Source organism: Rhinatrema bivittatum, chromosome 16 (genome assembly GCF_901001135.1).
Source record: "Rhinatrema bivittatum chromosome 16, aRhiBiv1.1, whole genome shotgun sequence".
NCBI lineage: Eukaryota > Metazoa > Chordata > Amphibia > Gymnophiona > Rhinatrematidae > Rhinatrema > Rhinatrema bivittatum.
The window spans coordinates 19,203,966-19,223,146 of NC_042630.1; the positions used below are offsets into that span (position 1 = coordinate 19,203,966).

A 19,181-nucleotide genomic window follows, 5' to 3' on the forward strand; every position below is an offset into this window, starting at 1 on the left:
CGGTTGGACAGGTTTTCAGGATATCAGTGGCAGCTGTGCCCAAGAGAATCTGCCAAAATCGGTGACTCAGCCTGCACTCATTCCTCTGTGCATGTTCACTGTGGATTTTCGAAGACCCGGACTGACTGCGGGGTCCCCAGGGCAGCTTGAGGAAGGCCTGGTGCAACGGGCTCCCCGATAGTGGCAGGCATGTCACATGCACTCACTTTATCTCCTGAACCATTCAACCTACTGCAATCCAATTTTCGGGGACAGTTATCCCTAATTATGCTTTGTATATAGTTTTATGCATGTTATATTTATAGTTTCTCCCTATTTATTGACCTATTAAGTTGCATTGCCTCCTTCCCCGGTTATTTGTATTGTTATCTGTTATTTGTAAGGGCGCTGCCCATAAGTTTTTTTGTTCTTTGTGAACCGATAACGATGTGCGAACGGCTATCGGTATATAAGAGACGTTAAATAAAATAAAAATAAATAATTAAATCATAGCGAGCCAAGGTGGTTTGCGTCATGTTTTTCTTCTCCCCCTCCCCGAGCGCTCTGTGAAAGCTTGGACCGCCCGCAGCAGGCGGCGATATGTGCTATCTGCTGCCGCACCATGCAGCCACCTGAGAGCAGAGGGGCAGGCCCGCGGCGCAGGGACAGCACCGGGAACCAGCGCGGCTGGCGGGGGACCTCGGGCCTCACGAAACGCACTGCCCGCCCCAGCAACAGCAGGAAGGCGCGTGGTCCCCCGAGAGCCAGCAGACTGATACTGCAGCAGCAGAGGAAGAGGTGCGGAGGCCCACGCCGTCTTCCCGTAAAGCTTACAGACGTGGCCTAAAAATGGAAAACAAAAAAAAAAACCCCCGGTAAAAACAGAGAGTCAGCAAGCTTTGCATCCAACAGATTTTCTCAAGTCACTCAGCGTCACTGCCTCGCCTCCCGATTAACTGCTTTGTAAAACTGGAGTTCCTGTATATTAAGACCAAGAACATCTTGAGGTTTTATATTCAGACACAGTCCGGATAGCAAAGTTAGTCGGATAAACTTATCCGGCTAACTTTGGAGGAATATAGCCGGCTATCTTAATTAGCTAGCCGGCTAACTTTATTTATTTTATTTATTTATTTTTAATTTTTATAGACCGAAGTTCTTGTGGGAATTACAAATCACTCCGGTTTACATAAAACGATGAACTCCCCAACAGCGGAAGGGGGCTTTACATATAACTGTAGAACATAAGGAACAATAAAACCGGATGTCAATTTAACATAGTAATAATAAATATAATATAATATGTACATACAATTTAACTATTTAACGTAGTGGTGATGACCTGTCAAATCTACCATATAGATACAATAAGAATAATATAGTGAACTTATGGACTCAAAAATTGATTGTGCAGTTGTGGAGTCCTGATAGTAGGAATTGGTGAGGTGTCAATAATTTAGGGATACCTAGTATTTAGGAAGTCCTCCTGTCTAAGTATCATTGAGAATCTGGGAAGGCTTGTTGGAAAAGCCAGGTCTTCAGTCTTTTTTTGAACTCTTGATGACTGGGTTCTAGTCTTAGATCTGGGGGGAGCGCGTTCCACTGGTGGGGTCCTGCTGACTCGGCCAGACTTGGCGGGCTGAGTCACCCGGCTAACTCTGAATATCTCAGCAACGCCCCTGGACCGCCCTAACTTGGCCAGCTAAATTCTAGCCTCCTACCCTATTAGATGGCCAGAATTCAGCTGGATAAGAGCCTGGCTTGGCCCTCCTGATTCATTAACGCTCTTACAGAATCCACACACATTCAGCTTTGGACCGGGTTTGTGTCCTGGGAGCAGAGCGTGGCGCCTGGGGTAATTCACCCCAACCGAACCCCACCCCCTGAGAGACCGAGGAGGAGCAAAGTGGGCTCCGAGACCCCAGGTTTCTCTGCCTTTTGCCCCTAGTCACACTCACTGCTTTGCAACTCTGTTCTTACTTGAACTGAAACGCGCACGCGCAATTTCCCAGCAGGCCTCCGAGCACCTCTTTTCTAAGCAGATCAGAGTAGGAAAGGCCGCACACGTACCTCCTGGTGGCTAAAGATTCCCCGTCCCTGGATATGCCCGATTCAGAAGCATTGACCCTGCTTTTAGCTGCATACAAGGTGCCAAAACCTTTGAAACTGTCCCCCGTGCTAATCACAGTATTTCCGAGTAAGCGTGCAATGAGTGTGCACAGCCCGGGGCACTTTATTTAGAAAGGAGGAGCCTTCTTCATTTGCAACGGTCACTGCCCAAGCCTACGACCCAGTCCGCTGCATCGGAAACAAACTGATGGATGTGAAGGGTTTGTCTCATTTTTCTTTTATTGCGTTTCTGCACGCGAGTGCACTGAAACACAGAAAGTTAGACAAAAAGGAATATATTTGTTGCTTTCTGTATTGCTTCAGATCGAAAAGGACACGGAATGCCAAAAATGTTGGCATCGCGAACGTGCTTTTTAAGAACGACTGCACCTCCTTAAGGCAGGCCAGCCACAAAATGAGCATCTACGAGCCATGGTTTGTGGTACCGGTCCACGATCATGCTCCAGGCCGCTTCTCAAGTCCCGCTGGAAGAGTTTCTCGCACGTCGCTGAGCCTGTAACTCCGAGTGACAGGCAAGAGGGAACGCAGGAGGTGGACGGGTGCAGCTTATGTCAAATACACGCAGAAACGGACAAAAGCGCCACAAGCCAAAAGCCCAGCAGGGTCGCTAGCGAGGTGCTTCTTATTTGGAGCGGTTAAATTGTTCCAGGCTCCTCGCCACTGATCGTCGCTATCAGAATCCTGTTCTGGGAGGGTCCTCCTGGTCTGACTCACCTCAGAGAGTAAGGTTAACAGATGGGTGAATAGGAGGGAACGGCGGAAGTCCATTTAACGCACCCGAGATTATCCACCTTGCGACGGTTACTTGCTCCGAGCGCTCTGGGCCCATTCTGGTGCAGAGGAAAAAGAGGCCTAGTGAGGTGCAGGCAGAGCCTGGCTTCCTTGGGTTTCCAGTTTCGAAGTTGTGCTCCCTGATTCTGCACCGAGGGGAGGGATCCTGCTGGCATGCAGTTTCTGTAACAGACTGGGGGCAGCTCACAGCAGCTTTCTGTCCAGCCCACAGATCAGTAGCGACTGACCCTTCCCACCTCATGCCCCTGCTCCGTCCCCATCGCGTGGGGGCCAACTGGCTCATCGTTCCTCAAAAAAAAAAAAACCCTCCCGTCTCTTCATGTCGCCTTTAATTCTCTTCTGATATTTTAACATTGGCCAGGCCGCACGTCGGGGAAGCGTGACCGAGATGGGGCATGACACCACGAAAACACAGAAATCTCATGAGAGCATAGTGAAACTGGAAAATAGATTGCTTGAACCGCAGGGAGATCCGATCCCTCCCCCACTGCCCAGCAGCCCTGCGAGCAGGCCACATCATTTCGGGACGATAGCTAGCTGCTCCCTGGCACACAGAGGTCTCGCTGTAATATCTGCAGTGCCGCCTTTTCCTAGGCTGTTGCTGTTTGAATCCCGGGAGTTAGTGCTGTTCTGGCATGGTAAGTTTGCTACCTTTTTTTTTTTGGCAGGGTTTTGTGTTGCATCAAGAAATAACCAATAGTGGAGGGAGCTGGTGTTGCTGTTACTGAGCTAACGCCAAAATCCGAGCATTCATTTTTCTCTGACGAGTAGTCAGGGGGGGGGGGGGAGTGTCCCAGCTCCATTCTACACTCATTGGGAGGGAGTTTCTGTGGATACAGAGCGTCTGTTTTGCAGTAATAGAGGTATGGGGGTTTCTAGTGGGGTTCTGTCCCATTGCAAATAAGGTTAGGTTAATGACAGAACCCAGACCTCACTCCCATATAGAAAGACTGAATGCAGTCATCAAATAAGTTTAATAGCAGTTACTGGGCTTTTGTAACTGTTTATTGCATACAAAGTCTCTTATTGCTTTTTCCTGTAGTGTCTTTACAGTCAATTTAAAGCTCCCAGATGCATTTCATGTCAGGCCGAGATATGCGAGCTCTACTTATTGGCTATTTAGGTCAACTTTGAATTGGTGGTGAAGATTTCTTTTTTTTTTTCCCGCTTGTTCTGCCCAATCCAGAGTCAGCCGCAGGGCCCGTGATTTGCAGTAGGGCCTCGCGCAGGATTACAGTGGGTTCTCTTGTGGAGTTCCTGGGATTAGGGAATAAGATGGCACCTGGGGCTGGGGATCTCCGCAGCAGCGTGGGGAGAGATTGTGGACGTGGATGCTGAACAGGGCAGGGGCTCAGGCTACATCCCTGTCTGGCGTCTAAAGCTGCCTCTGCGGGTTGTTTATCTTTAGCTTACATCTTTTTCATTGGTGGCTCAAGGCAGGTTACATTCAGGTGTTGTAGGCATTCCCCATCCCCCCATCCCCCGTCCCCAATCTAAGGGGCTTATTTATTGTTTCTATGGGGAAAAATGTTTAGCAAATGAGGGCCCAAAGCTTGAACCTGAGGCAGTGGAGGGTGACGCGAGCTGCCCAAGGTCACATGGAGTGTGAGTGGGATTAGAACCCCAGATGCCTTGGTTTCTCTCTGCTTGCTGCTCTAACCACTAGGTTATTCCTCCCCTGATGGATCTAATTCAATCACAGCATAATCAGGAGTTACATTTAAAAAATAAAAAAGAACACTTTTCTGGTAAGTTTATGTACTGGCGCAAGTGGCCGCTACTGCCTCTTTAAAGGGGACCTGACGCTGAGGCTGTGGCTGGATGCCATAGGCAAGAAAACAAACAGCCAGGGAGCAGGAGTGGGTGGGCGCAGCTATGCCAAACTTACACACACACAGAAACAGAGGGAAGTTCTGTTAGAATGAGCAGCTGGTGTGGCCCAGGAGGAGCTCTGCAAGGAATGTTTTAGCCAGAGAAGCTGCTGGCTGAACTGCTTGAAGTACACGCTAAAATGGACGTCGCCGGGGAAGATCTAAAGCTTCTCAACGTATAAGACAGAGCCTAAAGGGGAGCTATTAAACCTCTTTTCTGCAATGACCGAGTTGAGGGAGCACGCCACCCCGAGTCCCTGGTGAAACAGACAAGATCTCCCAGAAGGGCTGAAGCCAGCACCCGCAGTAGAAAAACCTTAATGCAAGAGAATCTGCAGAGCAGGGGCAGCAGGAATGCCTCACTCCATCCACGTTCTCACTGCCAATTTTTTTTTCTTTTACAGTTAATTTCATTCTTACACACATTCTTTGCATAAATCACTGAGCATAGTTATTCATTCCTGCAAAAGCAGCATTACTAATACAGACGTCAGTACTGAGCGACCATTCTGTATTATGTATGGAGGAGGGGTGACCAAGAAAATGTGGCCTAAAGAAACAGAGTCCGTCCTATTTGTTTAAGCGCCACTTGCCTGATTAAAAAAAAAAACAAACAAACAAAAACAACTTCCCAGCTCACCTGAATGTGTTTCCTGTTTGTATAAAACCTTAACAAGCTGCAGAAGGAAGCTGCTTGGCACAATGCTGGTGTTAAGAAGGGCTCTAGCAGTAAATTTCAGAGACCAACACACTGTACCCTGGGTTACGAGGTTCATTCTCGTCACTGAATAAAAATCCTGCGCCTCCAGGTCTGTAAATACTGCCCCCCCCCCCCATCATACACATAGCCCTCTTATAATGGGAGCACGGCAGGGGATTTTCCCCTACATCCCACCATAAAAAAAATTCTGGTGTCCTGTAAGTAACCAGAAACTCAGATTTCCTCCATTACCAAGCACATTGTGGATGGAATACAAAATCCTGGGGGGGAGGAACTTCAGCACATATGCAGTAAACCTACAATACTAAAGCAGCACTAACTCACAAGACTACCTATGATTAGGAAGCACTGCAAATATTACTCCGGGCCCTAGAACACCAATACACCTCCTGTCGGGGAAAACCCAACGAACAAGGCCGCTACAGATCTCTACACAGAAACTACATGGCTAGCAGAATACCTCGCCTTAGTCACACATGCAAAACGAGCCTCAATAAATGCAAAGCAAGTGATCACAAATTAAAAACAGAAATATGCAAACTAGAATGGTAAGTAACCTCAAGAAGACAGACTCTGCATGCAATGCAACGCTGGCGCACTAGAAGCAGACATGCGTTCCTCATGCTCAAGTGACTCTTCACTTCTTTATCTAGGGAGAATTTTAATCCTTTAAGTACTGTTATTCCTTTAAATGTTATTTTAAATCAATGGTCGCTCCATTCATAAAAAATTGCCAGCAATTGTTGATTAATTAAAACAGAGTAAACCAGATTTATTGTGTGTGACCAAATCACAGTTTCCAGAATCTCCTGCTGTTCTTATTAATCAGTTACAGCTTCCAGATTAGTTACTGTACTCAATCTAGAGTCTAACATTGCGGTGGCGGCTTACTTTTAATGGCTAAAAAGACGTTAAATCTGTCGTCTGTTTCAGTTGAGAGCACCTCCAGTTTGGAAGTGCTAGTAGCTGCCTGTTCACTGTTGGGATGTTTAATATAAGCCCCCTCTGAATCTTTAAATGTGTTTCCTTCTACATTGAATGATTTATTATTGGTATGAAAGATTATCTGGATTTAGGGGATTTTAACATCTATGTGGATACAATTCCACTATCGGATAGTTGTATTATTGAGCATGATACACCAAGCCGTTACAACTATTACAAAATGCTGCCGCTCGGATACTGTCAAATACAAAAAAAAGAGACCATATCACTCCCACACTTATCGAACTACACTGGCTCCCAATACACTCACGAATTCTTTATAAAGCACTCTCCATCATACACAAAAGTCTGCTAAACTCCAACCTCAATTGTATCAAACCCCCCCTCCTCCCCCGCACCTCCAATAGACCCACCAGCCCAGCCCTCCAAGGAACCCTACGTGCCCAACCCATCAAATCTTTTAAACTCTCCTCCACTATAAGCAGAGCTTTTTCTCTCGCCGGCCCCACCATATGGAACTCCCTGCCTCATGATATACGCCTGGAGACATATACACCCACTTTCAAAAAAAAAACTGAAAACCTGGCTCTTTCAACAAGCCTACCCCATGTCACCCCCCACTACATAAAACTCCTCTGTAATTTATCCATCAATATATGACTAAAAATGCCTTATGTCCGCTGATTTTGTACTGTGCACATGGACACTTATGTTTATAGTTATGGTTACAGTTTTTGTTGTATCTACTCATTGATTTATGGCTATTTGTGTTGCCTAGTCAGCATTATCCACTCTCCCTGTTTAATGTATTTTATCTCGGTTATATGTAAGGGCTCCGCCCAAAAGTTCTTGTTTTTTGTGAACCGATGCGATGTGCGAACGGATATCGGTATAGAAGAGACGTTAAATAAATAAAATAAAAAATAAAAATGATGCAAGCTTTAGGTTGGGAACATTTGATTCTTCAACTTATCCATAAATGTGGATACCCTTTAGATCTGCTTTTCTTACAGTCTAGGTGGTCTGATAGTACAAATATTATTTGTTAACAGGTCCCATGGTTTGATCATTAAAGGTTTTATTGATAAAATTACAAAATTTGGGGAGTCACGCGATGTGGTGGATTCGGGAAGCTGCGCCCACACCGAGTTCGAGCTGCCACCCCTAAAAATCTGCTTCTCCAGCACAACACACGTGAGCCTCGAGGCTCCACGGCTGAGGGAACCTAACAAAATCTGGTCTTAGACAGTGAGAGAACCGATTCCCCCACTAATGGCGATGAAATCGCTCAAAAAAGATAGAGAGAATTTGAAGGCCCCGGAAAATAAAATGGCTGCCGCTCTTCCCGACCTCCTGGATACATTGGAAGAAAAAGATTTCTCAAGCGGTGGTAGCCTCTCTAGACATGCGATTGCACCAGATAGCCGAACAAATAGCAGAGGTGAGCTCATCGCTACATGATTTTGATAGTCACATTGAATGGGTGGAGGGGGTTGGGTAGCCTTAGTCGAAGACGACATGGGGAACTGGAGCGACACATTGCTCAGCTAGAAAAGGAGGCACAGAGCAGAGTTGCGAAAATCGACGACCTAGAGAATCGCTCTAGGAAGAACAACTTAAGATTTATTGGCATCCCAGAGTCTGTTCCTGAAGCGGACCTTCCATGTGTTTTAGAAACCTGGCTGACCCCTATAGTTCGCACTCTGCTATCAGGCTCATCGAATTGGAATAAAGCCATGGCTGATACCAGTCGCAAGCTGCGAGTTGCAGCTGCGAGATTTTTGAATTATGCACATAAAGTATTAATCCTTCAGCACTATCGCAAAGCAAGAGATTTTCAGTACGAGAACAAAAAGATCCTGCTCTTCCAAGACTTTTCAGCACGTGTAGCTAGTCTGCGGTGAGAGAGTTCTCAGCAATTTGCACAGCCTTGATGGCCAAGAAAATTCGCTTCTCCTCATTATATCCAGCAAAACTGAAAGTTTGGGATCAAGGGAATACACACGTGTTTGAAAATCCCGGATCAGCCTCAGAATTTTTGAATTCGCTGCTGGCAGATGATAAGCGACACGGCTGAAGATGGCTGATCCAGGGCCGTACTAAATACTCTTGTTAATCTTTTCTTCCCAGGGCCAGAAAGAGGAACAAGGAACGTGTTCCATAAATACATCTTCAGAGTCCCTCCACAACCTGTTGGTGGGTTGTTGTGCTGGAGGGAGTTTTTGTGACATTGTTTTTAAATTTGCACTATTCAAGCGCACGTTTCTGAGTTTCTTTCTGCAGTGCATGTAGAATGTTAATTGTTATATTGGTTTGGGGTGGTGGTGAGCACATCTAACATCAGATGACTCCAGGTCCCTTGGCTGGGACGGCTTGGTTAACCAGTTGTGCTTGTGGGAGGAGCCGCAGTACTAGGCTAGACTCTATACACACAAACACAGGAGGGGCAGCAGTGAGGTAACTTAGTAGAAGCAGTCCAGGGGTCCTCAGCAGAGGAGACCAGTCCCACACTCGAGTAGATGGTAGGCAGCGCAAGGTAGTAGAGATGCAGACTCTGAGCGCTGAAGCTGGAGGTGAGACAGACTGATAAGGTTAGTTACTCACTGAAGTAGAGAGCTGTATTGATGAAGATCCTGGCAGGCAGAAGTAAATCAGTAAGGCACCAGAGTAGGAAGAGCAGGCCCTCGAGGAGCGAGTACCTGATATCCCAGATAGGTACCTGTAAGAGAGCATAAGGGCCCCTGAGGAGCAGATACCCAGGTTAGCGATGAATTACCCTGAAGGGCAGAGAGAGCTTCCTGCGGCAGCCAGGAAGCCGCAGAGCAGCTTAGACCGGAGGCAATCCAATCCTTGCGAACTCAGTTTGTTAAGCAAACGAAGGGCGGGCTAAATACCTGGATGTCGTGACGTCACTCAGAGGGGACGCCCCCGAGGTTCCCGCCATGACGTGGATAAAGACGTGGGTGGCATGCGCGTGAGCACCCTAGGAAGCCCTCAGGAAATCCATGGCGAACACCGTCGCCGATCCGGGCATGCCGAACAGAGCGGCATGAAAATGCGGCAGTAGCCATCTTCCCAAGGTTTGAGGAGAGAGAAGGCAGAAAGTTGAGGCACAGAGGTCGATGCCATCTGAGACCGACGGATGCAACAATATCATGCTCCGAGATTCTCTCTCTACTAATAAAATAACTGTGAACCTCAGAGAAATGCAAACCATGATTTTTCATACAGCAATGCACTCCCCTACTCACTGCTTCTAGTGTACGTGTCAAACGCGGCTGCTCTCATGCTAATCCTATCCATTGTTTGAGGAAGGGCAAACGTGTACAAATATTTTGCGCAAACAGGTTTCTGCTTGTTTTGCTGTAGACGTTCCTTGGTCTTGTTCTTTTCGTATTTTAAAACAAAGACAGTGGCGATGAATCACTAAATGTTGACAATGTTGTATTTATTTCTAAGGGGTGTTTAATTGGTAAAAAAAAAAATGCCTCTTACTTCACTACACCCCCAGCCGAGGCCACGTGGAGATCTCTGATGACAGAGCTGTTTCAGCTGGAATATGGCTCGCAATTCCCCCCGTCTCTCCCGTAGGAAGAAGGTGCTCTTCAAAGGACACGTGGGGTCTTTGCCAGTCACTGTGCAGATGCTCTTCCCTCTGGATATTTCAGGGTGAGACTCGAAGCCCAAACGGCTAGCAATTCTCCTGTACTAGTGTCGATTTTTATTAGGGTCACACTTTTTGCTCTTGGGAAGGAGGGGGATGGGGGTTATGAGGAAAAATTGGATAGGAGTGCTGCTTCACTACTTGCACACATGTCTATTGTACGTTTGAGGTCATGTTGCAGTGTTCCTAATAAATAATGTTTGGAAAAAAAAAAAAACATTAAACAGAAACACGTACCCTGAAATTTTGTAAAGGTGCTGACTTGAGGATCTGGTGTGAGAGGTCTTGACCACCAAGCTTGGGGATCCATTAAATAAGGAGTTGGTAAATGTTGGAGCAACGTTTACATGCTTTTCTTCTCCGGTTAGAGATACCTTAGACACTGTTGCTCCTTTGCCTGCTTCCTCTGGCACGAGATCACGTCCAGCCCCCTTGTTTTTCCAGTGAGCTCGTTGCTGCCAACCAAACATGAGATGCCAGGAACGTTCATGGCGTAAAGTGAAACCTAGAGACGCCATTGATTACAGGAAAAGAAAGGGGTTTTTTTTCAGCTGATTAATAAGGCCTCACGTTGTTCCTTCTAGGACTGCTTCTCTTGCCTGTAATAATTCTGATGTCTTGTTCCATACTGTAATGCAGATTTTCAAGGCAATTTCTGGAATTGCTCCGGCTTGTCTTAATCCTATGATTAGATGGTATGGGCTTGAACTCTGCCTCTTGTGCACTCTTGAGAGGTTCTATCGGTCAAGCAGCTGCGTCTTGCAGAACTGAGGGCGTGGCTGTCCAGGGTTGCCCGGCCCAGCATGATGGAATGCATTGCCCGGGAAGCCGAAATCTGAACCTCCAGTTGTCCAGTTCCGGAAATTGTTAAACGCTTACCTATTTGAGCAAGTGTTAATGACCTGATGCAGGAGCTAGTACATAAAACAGAGACTTTTATAATCTATATATTTTTTTACAAGATGTGTTAATAGGTTTTACTGTGCAAGCGGTTGCTGAGTTGATGCAGTGGCTGGCAGTGATTTTTAGTTTTTAGGTTGTGGTTTTATTTGTCTTGTTTCTGATTTATGTATTTAATTATCCATATGATTTATGTATTTAATTATGCATATTTATCTGTGAGCTGCCTAGAATGGAAGATAGTGCAGCTTATACATTTTTTAGATAAGGGAACTACAAGAGACATTTAAGACTGTTTCCTCTCACTCAGCCAGTGGGAAATATTCCTATGCACACCGCAAACTGCTGTGATCTAAAGAAAACCGCAATTTCTGTTTTATTTGGCTGTTGGTATGTGTAACCTAGCTCGAGTGCAGTAAATTGCAGAGGGAAGAGCCCTACCTCAGTCTGCTGACGATATTTATTTATTTATTTATTTATTTTTAGATTTTTATATACCGGTGTTCCTATATGAAATAAAGATCACATCGGTTTTTATACGGGGAAACCAGGGGCAGGTTTTGCTTTGCGGATTTGTTAAAGTCAGGGAGAGGGGTAACTTCTGGAAAACAGGGTGAGAGGATCAAGAAGCGGCTGAGAAAGCCTTCCGTGCATCTGGACAGCAGCGGCTGCAGAACACCTCCGAGTGTAATTGTGAGTTCACCACTGTTGCACTCACACACACTTACATTAGTTCAGAAATTCGGATCAGAATTATACTGATTTGAGCAAATGGCACTACAGTGTCTAATGGAAGCTGAGTATCTGCTGGTGCTCATTGGGTGCTTAATAACCTGTAAAATAAAGGGAAACGAGGAAAAACAGGAAATATTAATGAGAGGTAAAAGACAGGAAGAGAGAAGTTGTGTTTGCAAGAAGACTGAAGACTGCTCATTAACAAAGAACTGTTCTAGAGCAAATGTGAAAACGTTTACGTTTGCATCTGAAAGCTGCAGCCATTCAGCTGTTTCACATAAGAACAAGCCATACTGGGTCAGACCAAGGGTCCATCAAGCCCAGCATCCTGTTTCCAACAGTGGCCAATCCAGGCTATAAGAAACTGGCAATTACCCAAAAACTAAGTAAATCCCATGCTACTGATGCCAGTAATGCCCAATTTTCCAGTCTCACAAGGTCTTCCTGCAATTTATCACAATCCGCTTGTGAATTAACTACTCTGAATAATTTTCTATCATCTGCAAATTTGATTACATCACTCATTGTATCCCTTTCCAGATCATTTAGCACAGTTGCAATGTTTCTGTTAATTGTGAACAGATTTGAGGTTACTAAACAAATGTCGGTATATAAAAACTGCAAATAAATAAATACATAAATTTATAAATATATTGAAAAGTAAGGGACCCAATACAGATCCCTGAGGCACTCCACTGTCCACTCCCTTCCACTGAGAAAATTGCCCATTTAATCCTACTCTCTGTTTCCTGTCTTTTAGCCAGTTTGCAATCCACGAAAGGACATCACCACCTATCCCATGACTTTTTACTTTTCCTAGAAGCCTCTCATGAGGAACTTTGTCAAACGCCTTCTGAAAATCCAAGTATACTATATCTACCGGTTCACCTTTATCCACATGTTTATTAACCCCTTCAAAAAAATGAAGCAGATTTGTGAGGCAAGACTTCCCTTGGGTAAATCCATGCTGACTGTGTTCCATTAAACCATGTCTTTCTATGTGTTCTGTGATTTTGATCTTGAGAATAGTTTCCACTATTTTCCCGGCACTGAAGTCAGGCTCACTGGTCTATAGTTACCCGGATCGCCCCTGGAGCCTTTTTTAAATATTGGGGTTACATTGGCCACCCTCCAGTCTTCAGGTACAATGGATGATTTTAATGATAGGTTACAAATTTTTACCAATAGGTCTGAAATTTCATTTTTGAGTTCCTGCAGAACCCTGGGGTGTCATTCTTCTGCTAATGGCCGCTCTTAACAGAAGAGAACAAATGCAAGGGGTTGCTTTGATCAGGAATCTCGCTCTTGGCCCAGTTTTACAGTCTTTGCCTTACCCTCCCACCTATCTGGAGCGAACTTCTCTTGCTGCGTTTCAGACTGTGTGCGGGGTTTTAGCCCATCACGCGAGGCTCCACGGCAGCAAAGGTGGGATTGCTGGGGTGTTCTTTATGTAAATCCCCAGGGAAAAGGCAGCGAGGTCCCCAGATTCCCATCCACATGGTGCGAGAGGGTCCCAGCACAGCGAGTGCTCACCCCCGGCCCCGCATGCCAGAGCGCCAGGCAGAATCTAATGCCAGTAAAGCACCCGCAGCAGCCCCTTTGAGGGAGCGTTACTAACTGTGCTCTATCAAAGGAGAGAGCAGTGTAGGTTAGAGAGGGGGAGGCACCAGCCCCTTCCCGTCCCCTCTGTGAGGGGTTAAAAGCGGCTGCCTCCTGAGCGCCCCAGGGCAGTGCAGTTCAGCTGAGCCCTGGAAATGTTTCCTTCCTTGAGTTTTGGGGCTTAGCCTTGGACTCAGGTGCTCCTTGCCTGCAGGGAGCTGGGCTGTTCTTGGCTTATTTTTTTGATGAGACTCCTGGGAACGGCTGCGGGTAAGGGGAGAGCCCAGGATAGGGAGGGCCCTGCCCCGCTGTGACCTTCCAAGGCGGCGACCCGCTGCAGGGAAACCTCTGGGTGTTTGACCTAAGATTTTGGCCCAAAGGGCCTCTTGGTCCTGCCCGGGTAAGGAACATCGAGAGCTGCGCGTTCCAAGCTGGGGATTGGAACCCAGTGCGTGCGATGGAGAAGGACTGAGGAGAGCTGTGAGTAAAAGCAGACTTCAAATACATCCGAGCACCCCCTGTAGGAGGCTTCGCCCCTGGGAGAGGGAGATTTTGTGCACTGGCAGTGAAAGAGATGGGGTTTTTTTTTATCCAGATGGAGGTTTTGTTTTCCCGTTCCAACAAGGATGCCCCTAACTACTTTGGGAACCTCATTAATTCAAGCCAGGGACGGCGAGTGTTTCCCTTACGCCTGGACCTTGCACAGAGCGAGACCTTGCTGCCCTGCTGGACCTTGCTGCCGAGCCTTGCTGGACCTTGCTGACCTTGCTGCCCTGCTGGACCTTGCTGCCGAGCCTTGCTGGACCTTGCTGACCTTGCTGCCCTGCTGGACCTTGCTGCCGAGCCTTCCCAGATACCAGCTCTACAGGCTGATTTAGAATCCTCATATCACTTATGTAAATAATCAAATGCTAATCTTGCTCGCATCTTATCATGAGGTTTGGCCTCTGCCTCCATCCCATACTCCATTGTATATAGTAATTTATTGTATTTAATCATTTATCTTTCGTTCTCCCCCTCTTTTTTTTCCTTCTCCCACTTAAGGCAACCTTGTTATAATGTAACTTTTATGCTCCTTCTAAATGTCTCTTGTTGAATTGTTGGTTATAGTTCTGCTTAGTTCGATGTACACCGAGTTGATTTGATCTGTATCAAGAAAGTCGGTATATAAAAGCCTTAAATAAATAATAAATAAAAAAAGAACTGCAACAGTCACCTGTTTTGTTTTTGAGTTGTGCCATTATTTCACCTCTCATCAGTAAAAATGTTTCATTTTGGGCACGAAAAATAAAGTCTCCGGTGTATTTTTTCTGGTACCTGCAGCTTCCTCAGGCATATTGGGGGGGGGGGGGGGGGAGTGTACATATCCCAGGGAAAAGAAAGCACAACCCTGTCACATCTGGGCCTCGAAAGGGGTTTTTCCCCTCCCCCATCTACAAAGACTCCAGACCCCAGGGTAAAAGTAAGAGAACAGTGTCCGAGCTGCTCAGGAGTGGGTCCAGCCCCAAAGAGACTTTTAAAATCCTTTCGGGCCCCATCACCCACCCAGGGATGGGGGTTACACAGGCAAATATTCTCCCCAACGGGCAGTCTTCTTTACATGTGGGCCAGTCAGTGTCTGTGAGGTAGGTAAAGCCCAGGTTTGGGCTGCTGATCTCTTCCTGCGCCTTTACTAACATGGCCACCAGTTCCCGGTAGGGGAAGAGAGAAGGGCCAAATCCAGCCCCCAGCTCCAAGGACTTTTAGGCCGTCAGTATTGAGTAATTCTTTCCTTTGTTGGCAACACAGGGAAAAATTCGGGCCAGAGAAGGTTCTTGAACTGGAAAGGGAGGGGGCGAGAGAGGGAGTGGGAGAGGGAGAGAGGAAATAAAAGATGAACAGGAAAAAAACTGTACAACTGAAGGGGGGGGGAATGTCTATCACGGAAACAGAGACAGACAGAGGGGAAGAGAGAGACGGCCGGGGGGGGGGGGGGGGGAGACAGAGGGAGGGGCCACTAATAGCTGCACCTCCGGTTCTGTAGACAGCTTAACAACAAGGGCAGAGCAGAACTGAGGGCTCTCTCCTCACTTCAAATTCTGATATCACCTCCACAATAACCTCCTCCGGTATCAGGCACTGGGTGGAGTAACACAAAACCTTGCAAAAAGCACACCTGACCTGCCAAAACAGCACTCACTGCCTGGATCTTTCCCCCGGCCTCCATTTTCTTAATACATTTAAATTCCCAAAGTTTTGTGCAGGGCTGTGTACACCGAGGCGCGCTACAGAAGTGATAGTAGTGCTAGTAAATCCGAGAATTACTGCTGAATTGGGCTCTGAGTGTCCTTTTTTTTTTTTTTTTAGCAGGGTTTTGTGTTACTTCACCGAGTGGTCAGGAGGACATTTGTGTCACTGTTACCGAGAATCTGATTGATTTTTTTTTTTTTTTTTTTTTTTGCCGTGGTTAGGGAAAAACATCTCCCATTTATTTATCTGGTTGTTCTTGGAAACCTCAAGGCGAGTCACAAAAAAAAAAAAAGCAGATCATCATTTTCAGATCAGATCAATCCAGCCCAACCCATATTTAAAAAACAAATCAAGGGTAAAAACATAACAAACCGAAACGTTCAAAACAAAAACAAAAAAACAAAAAACACTCGGATTAGAAATGTTATTGTTTTTGGCAGCCTATCCCTTATATTTCAGAGATGACACATTCATCAGACTGCCAGAGGGCAATCGATCAAGCTGAAATGTACACATCCAGGGGGGGACGCTCATTAATACGACCAATGAATTTGTGTCACTACTAGGTAACATTTCTATAGCGCTACACGACATACGCAGCGCTATACGAACCACCACAAAAAAAAAAAAAAAAAAGACAGTCTCTGCTCCCTAGAGCTTACAATCTAATAAGACAAACATACAGGTCTGAAGACTTGGTGCATTTCATAAAGCAAAGCAAGCCGATGGTGAAAAAGCAGACAATCAGGCCTAAGGCTTAAAAGCAGCTTCAAAAAGGTGGCACTGCAGATGGGATTCGTGTAAGATCTTCATGAGGGCAGTGTCTTGAATACCATAACTGAGGCATGGGGTGGGGGAAGGGGCTGGGCTTGATTTGTTCTGCTTTTATTCCGCCTTGTACATGTTTCAGGGTTCTGGTCTTTGATGTTTATGTTCAGTTATAATCTGCCTTGAGCAGGAACTAGCTGAATGAGGCAGAACTTGCATTTTCAAATAAATAGTCTGACCTTGTTTCTGAATCATATTTGCCCTATGTATTATATATGAAAAAGTTTATTATTAAAAAATATGACATCCAGTTGTGGGTTTCTTCAGGACTGTCCTGGGAGACATGGTGGTGGGGGCTTCATGATTAATTAGCAATATTTTGGGGGGGGGGGGGAGGGGTGCTTTTTGGGCCTGACAATTAAATTGGAGGGTGGGAACAAGGCTGAAGGTTCACCTTGTAGGAATCTTACAGGCTAGCAGCTTGGTTTCGGGCCGATACAGTAAAAGTCACAGGAGAGCGAGCGAGCGCGCGCACAGGCCACTCTCCTGTGCGCGCGATTTAGTATCGGCCCGCATGCAAATGAGGGCCCGTGCTAAAAAGAGGCGCTAGGGACGCACCTCTTTTTTGATAGGAGCGGCGGCTGTCAGCGAGTTTGACAGCCGACGCTCAATTTTGCCGGCGTCGGTTCTCAAACCCGCTGACAGCCACGGGTTAGGAAACCGGATGCCGGCAAAATTGAGCGTCTGGTTTTCAACCCGCGAGCCAATTTTAAATTTTTAATTATTTTTAACTTTTGGGACCTCCGACTTAATATCGCTATGATATTAAGTCAGAGGGTGTACACTTTCCCGGTGCAGGCAGAAATTAACATCTAACTTTGGGTAGGCGCTAATTTCTGAAAGTAAAATGTGCGGCTTGGCTGCACATTTTACTTACTGAATCACGCAGGAATAACTTATAGGGCCATCAACATGCATTTGCATGTTGCGGGCGCTATTAGTTTTGGGGGGGTTGGACGCGCGTTTTCGATGCGCTACTATCCCTTACTGAATAAGGGGTAAAGATAGTGCGTCGAAAACGTGCGTCCAAACGTGGGTTAACAGTGCGCTCTGCCGGAGCGAACTGTACTGTATCGGCCTGTTTGTTCTGTTTTCCTAATAGGAGGTGTGCTGGTGTTTTAGGGCCTGGTGTAGTATTTGCTGTGTTGCCTTTTCATAGGTAGGGTTGTTACATTTTTAAGTGCTGGAAGTCAGTGCTGTTTTGGTGTGGGATGTTTATTACACTTTAATTGGAATTTACTCCTGGCTTTCTGAGGGTCAAGCCCACACCCAACATGCATTACAGTAGCCCTAATACCAAGTGGAGTTTTTTTTTAATGGTGTTTTCTGGTTGGCATTAAAGAAGTGCATGCAAATACATGTTGTGCTATTTATTTTACCTCAGACCACCATACTTTGAATATTCTTTTTCATGTAAAATCTATTTCTATTATAAATGCATAATTTTTAACTGTGTGGGTGGAGAGAGCAGGAGGCAGGGGTGCGAGGGTATAAGATTTGCCCGGGGCACCTAATACTCTTGGGCAGGGGTGAAGACCCCGAGAGTGAAGTTTAAGTTGCTGGAAGGAGCTGGGCTTTTTCTGGCAGGCCGGGACAATAATTGGTCGCTGGCACCGGCCCTATTCAGACAGAAGGGGAGAGGGGCAGGAACAGCGGGAGGAGAAGGAGCGTGAAAGAGGCAGAGGTTTGATCAGAGATCCGCATGCGATCGGGGGCCCCGGCCAGCCAGACAGAAGAGGGAGACCGCGCCCTTCCGCCTGTTTACCAGCAGCCTCCGTTCATCTGTTGATCGGGGCCAAACTTTTCCCCGCACTGTGCACGGAGATTGGGGGGGGGGGGGGGGGGGGCAGACCCGGTCCCTTACCTGTCAGCCAGACGCCCCCGCTCTCGCCCTTTCCTGCTTGCCTGCTGCTTTTGGCTGTGAAAGCGAAGAGGGCGGGGCCTGGCGGTGTTGTGGCTGGGGGGGGCGGGGCCTGATTCCACGCCCCCGCCCTCACGTTTGTGGGATGGGGGAAAGCAGCCAAGTCCTTTTCTGCTTCCCCTTCACGGTACAAACGGGCCCCCGGTACACGGCCTACCCCCCGCCCCCCAAGTAAAGCCCGGAGTGCAGGGAGGAGGCTGCCCCGCTCCAGCCTGGCCGACGGCGGCCACAGGCTCCACAAGTGGACCGAGGGAGAACGGAAATCAGGTCGGGGTCAGCGGCGGGGGAAACGGCCGCAATTTGCCGAGGTTAAAAAATAAGGGTCCGGCTGGGCGACCTGGCAGAAGATCGGGAATGGTCTGCATCTTCCTATAAACTCTGCCCTGCCCCCCCCCCCACCACCCCCCTTCAGATCCAAAAGGATTTTCTCCCAATTCCTGTCTATAGGGGAAATAGTTAGTACCTAGAGCCCAAAGAGATCTCTGCTTATCTTTCCTTCATTTGTTAATTATGTACATCTATATATATAAATTTATATATATATATATATTTATTTATATATATTAGGGGCAAGTCCCTCAGAGCAGCCTCCTTCCTATGAAAAATGCTTGACATCCAGATTCAGAGCTACAAAGTTACCCAGCTCCAGAATGGAGATTTTAGGCTAATTCTGTATTTCTGACGGTCCTGTCGAGTAGAACCAGGAACTACGAAGCCCACAATGCACTGGGCTGTAAATTCAAAAACCAGGACTGACCAACAACAACAACAACAACAAACTCTCCCTGCTGGAACCGGATCGCTTTTTTTTTAGTATTCCACTTTTCAGGCACTTCACAACGGATTACATTCAGGTGTCCCCAGAGG

The 19,181-nt window shown here is 46.7% G+C and overlaps 1 protein-coding gene across 1 annotated transcript in view; it reads right to left on the reverse strand.

Annotated features, from left to right (window-relative positions):
- Positions 1–18,346, reverse strand: part of LOC115078233 (phospholipid scramblase 3-like) — a 34,857-nt gene extending 16,511 nt beyond the window's left edge. Inside the window, exon 1 of the mRNA XM_029581021.1 lies at positions 18,258–18,346. The gene's annotated coding sequence lies outside the window, so the exon portion shown is untranslated. The remainder of the gene's footprint in view (positions 1–18,257) is intronic.
- Positions 18,347–19,181: the final 835 nt, after the last annotated feature.